This window comes from Neophocaena asiaeorientalis, unplaced genomic scaffold, assembly GCF_003031525.2.
Source record: "Neophocaena asiaeorientalis asiaeorientalis breed wild unplaced genomic scaffold, Neophocaena_asiaeorientalis_V1.1 scaffold450, whole genome shotgun sequence".
Lineage (NCBI taxonomy): Eukaryota > Metazoa > Chordata > Mammalia > Artiodactyla > Phocoenidae > Neophocaena > Neophocaena asiaeorientalis.
The window spans coordinates 2,060,265-2,064,830 of record NW_020175674.1 but is presented as its reverse complement, the minus strand read 5'-3'; positions in this window follow the sequence as shown (position 1 = coordinate 2,064,830).

The following is a 4,566-nucleotide window of genomic DNA, read 5'->3' as shown; positions in this document are numbered from 1 at the left end:
TTTTATCTTTTAATTTAATTTATTTATTTTTGGCTACGTTGGGTCTTCGTTGCTGCGCTCGGGCTTTCTCTAGTTGCGTCGAGTGGGGGCTACTCTTCATGGCAGTGCGCGGGCTTCTCATTGTGGTGGCTTCTTTTGTTGCGGAGCACAGGCTCTAGGCGCGCGGGCTTCAGTAGTTGTGGCTCGCGGGCTCTAGAGCGCAGGCTCAGTAGCTGTGGCGCATGGGCCTAGTTGCTCCGCGGCATGTGGGATCTTCCCGGACCAGGGCTCGAACCCTTGTCCCCTGCATTGGCAGGCGGATTCTTAACCACTGCGCCACCAGGGAAGCCCGGCAGGTGGATTCTTAACCACTGCACCACCAGGGAAGTCCCTGAACAATGATTCTTAAACCTAGTTGGACATCAGAATTCCCAGTAGAGCTTGTAAAAGCCAAGCTTTATCACAAGCAATTCTGATTCAGTTGCCCTGGAAATGTCTTGGCATCTATGTTTAACAAGCTCCGTAGGTTATTCTGATGCTCAGCCAACTGAGCTTGCCTTGCCTTCATAAATATCCTTCATAAATATCCATTGTCTCAGTGGCTTGTGGCAGAAACAAAGCTGTAATTAATTTTACAGTGTGTGCTGGCTCAGGAACCTAGAATACAAAAAATTTGTATTGTTGAAGTACTAGAGCAGTTCAGTTGTGCGGAAAAGTGAACTCATTCTGTTATGGAAATTCAAGTCTAAAGGCGATTCCAACTTCCCATGAGAGGTGAACTATGACGATTTGTGGGCAAGACCAAATGCTTTTCAAATGTAAACTTTAGACCTACGTGAATGCCTGTGGACAAGTATATAGACTGAGATCCTATACTTTTATGCCATAGAGAAAGAATGCAACTCTTGGGGCTTCCCTGGTGGCGCAGTGGTTAAGAATCCGCCTGCCAATGCAGGGGACACAGGTTCAAGCCCTGGTCCGGGAAGATCCCACGTGCCACAGAACAACTAAGCCTGCGCGCCACAACTACTGAGCCTGCGCGCCACAACGACTGAGCCCGTGTGCCACAACTACTGAAGGCTGCGCACCTAGAGCCCGTGCTCCGCAACAAGAGAAGCCACCGCAGTGAGTAGCCCGTGCACCGCAACAAAGAGTAGCCCCTGCTTGCCACAACTAGAGAAAGTCCACGTGCAGCAACGAAGACCCAATGCAGCCAAAAAATAAATATTTAAAAAAAAGAAAAGAATGCAACTCTTTTGATCTAGAACATCGCTTTTTTTTGGCCGTGCCACGCAGCATGCAGGATCTTCCTTGACCAGGGTTCGAACCCATGCCCCCTGAGTTGGGAGTGCGGAGTCTTAACCACTGAACCACCACCAGGGAAGTCCTAGAACTTCACTTTTGACCGTTTCTGACCTAGATCAACGTTTTTCAAACTGCTGGTTGCAATTCATTATCAGGTCATGAAATTAATTTTTTGTCATACGTAGTTAAGTACTATTCTCTGAAACTTCTGTTTCAGTAATTCGTATACACATTATATTTCATCAATTTTAAGATGTATATTTTTTCTATATTTATCTCTAAATTGGTGTGTCCTATAATCAATAATATCTTACAGTCATAATTGGCAGCATTTGTGACTTCCAATTTAAAACATCTTAGGTGCAATGAAATACGATGTGTGTTTGTACTGTATTACAACAGAAAATGTATTTCTTACTGCGGATCCTAACCAAAAATGTTTGGAAAAGACTAATCTGTTTGAATAGCACTACTCCCTGTTGGGAAAGCCTCCAATACTTTAGGATTCCTTTACATCTGTGTATTCCTCAAAGTAAATTTTCTAAAAAGCTTTTAAAAACAAGTCTTATTGGTCTCTTCCTATGCTGTAACTTAAGTGATGTGATTAAAATGTAATTCCAAGTTGCTGTTCAGCATGGATCTCAGGTATTCTGACTTCCCAATGCCTTTCTGTCAAGTGGGTTTTTTCCTCCTAAGGAAAGGTCCTCCTTTCCTTACCCAGAGGTCCTCCTACACGGGATAAAAAGTGTCTCCATCCCTTCTAAACAATCTGTTTCGTTTGGCTTAACCTTCAGTTCCCACTCCCACCCTTTGTTGACCATTTCATGCTAAGCATTTATGGAGTTGCTATGCTTTTCAAGTGTTTGCTAGACTAAACAACTCTTTTTTAAAATCCAGTGCCTCATAATTCATTCATTTTTAGTCTTACGTTGGTTGCTCTTTGAATTCTCTTTTAGAGTTGGTCTATACCCTGTTAATACATGTCCAATTGAAATTTTAAAACGCATAAATATACATAAAAAACACACTGCCTAACTTTAAAAGGAAACATTTCTAGATTATACTGTATTTAATACAAGATCAGACTGTGTGCGTGTGTGCAGGCATGCAGTGTTTCAAACAATGAAAAGAAACTTACAGATGTTATTTCCAATTTCACACAGAACCACCTCAAGCAGGGGCGGGGGGGGGGGCAGTTTAACACACTTCAGAGACAGTTATCAGAGCTTTGAAGACCACCACCCATAAGGAGTTATATAAAATATGAGAAACTGAGTTCCAAGAGATGCATTCCCTAACCTCAACATAAAGACAGTATGAGAAAATGTCTTCTACACCCAACCATGACTGAATAAAAACGACATCATTTATCATCAGACGTTTACTGAGTTGCCAGTTTCTACACAGAATCCTGTAGGAGGCTAAACAGAGAAGTCCAAAGGGTCAATCAGGAAGGTAGGACAATAGCTAAAGTGAGGGGCTACAGGTCAAGTCTGGGTCAGGCCCTTGCTTTGTTGCCATGACATAGCTGCACCCCTTACATCTAAATGGTTACAACCTAGGCCTCACAAAATGTTGCAGATGCCTTCACCAGCAGGCTGAGGACCACATCCTCAGCTTGGGTGGTTCCAGACAGCACTGGAACTCAGACTGCTTCTGTGGTAACCCTACTAGCGCAACACCAACTAGGGTATTCTCACAGCCACATGATTTTACTGAAAATTTAACCAAGTGGATTTTTTTTTTAAGTAGCTATCCATTGCTTAACCTACACACTAGGTTCACACTACGTTTGTAGTATGAAAAGTCTTGTCTTTTTTGCTTTTGCTACCAGTTACTCTCACTAGAATAAACAAAACTACCTACTTTTGACAAAGTCTATTTTAAAATCTATTTGGCTTTACACAAGCAATAACCTACACTTTACACGATGTCTCAAGAGAGATTGTGCCAAAGGCAGTATCCAAACTGTGTATGTTGTAAAGTTTGACAGAAATCCAAAAGTACCTGAACTCTCGTAGGGAAACCATGATTGGTTAAAATAGAAAATGTAAATTCCTTACACAAAGACTTTACTCCCACCGTGACTTTATTAAGTGGCAGAGCAAATTTTGTGTGTGTGCTCAAAAAGGGTAAGTAAATTTAAAGCTATCATCTACTTCACCTTGCTTTAACCAAACATTTGATGACAATTTTCATTATGACTACCTTGTGATTAAAATGGTAAAGTGTGGCATAGGTTATAGTATTATTAAGTGAATTTGCAATTGGCGAGACCATCAAAATTAAACAGCAGTTCTCTAGTGCAATACCACAGTCCGTTTTGGGACCTGGTTTGTTTAGTACTTATCAATAATTTAAGTAAAACTACAGAAACATAGAATATTAGATGTGTAAATGACAAAGCCCACACTTTTATTTAACATGCTAGGTAGCAGCCTCCAAATTCAGAATTATCTCAACAAAATGATGAAGTACACCAGAGATGTAAATATAAACTCCCAACAATTGAGTTTTTAAAATTAATCACACAGCAGTGTCTTGGATTGGGTCCTGGGACAGAAAAAAGGCCATTAGTAGAAAAAACTGGCGAAATCTGAATAAAGTCTGGAGATTAACCGTAACAACCAATGTTGGTTTCTTAGTTTTGATAAATGTTCTGTGGTAATGCAGGATGATAACATCAGGGGAAACAAACCAGGTGAGGCATAGATGGGAACTCTTACCTATCTTCACAACTTTTCTATAAATCTAAAGTTATTCCAAAATAAAGGTTTATTTGTAAGAAAAGAAAAAATAACGATGCAATACAGTTTAAAGGAGATCTTCCTAAAATATATTTTATATTTAAAAAATCAGGTAATGACTCAGTTCTCACGGCTGGTCAGTGAGAGTGAGGGCGGGGGTGTCCCACCGCTGTGCCCAGGCATGAGCAGGGCTGAGGATGGTGCCTAGTAACAGTGACTCTGGCTGTCACTCCTGTTTTCTGCCGTTTTATATATTCACATATATATGTACATATATATACACGTTTTCTTTTTCATAATATAATTTACCCTTTTAAAACGTACAATTCAGTGGTTTTTAGTGAATTCACAAGGTTGCACAACTACCATCACTATCTAATTCCAGGACATCACCCCCCCCAAAAAAAGCCCATACCCCTTAATTAAAGGTTACTCCCTATTCCCCCCTCTGCCAGCCTCTGGCAAATACCAATCAACTTTGTCTCTATGGATCTGCCCATTCTAGACATATCATATAAATGGAGTCATACCAAAA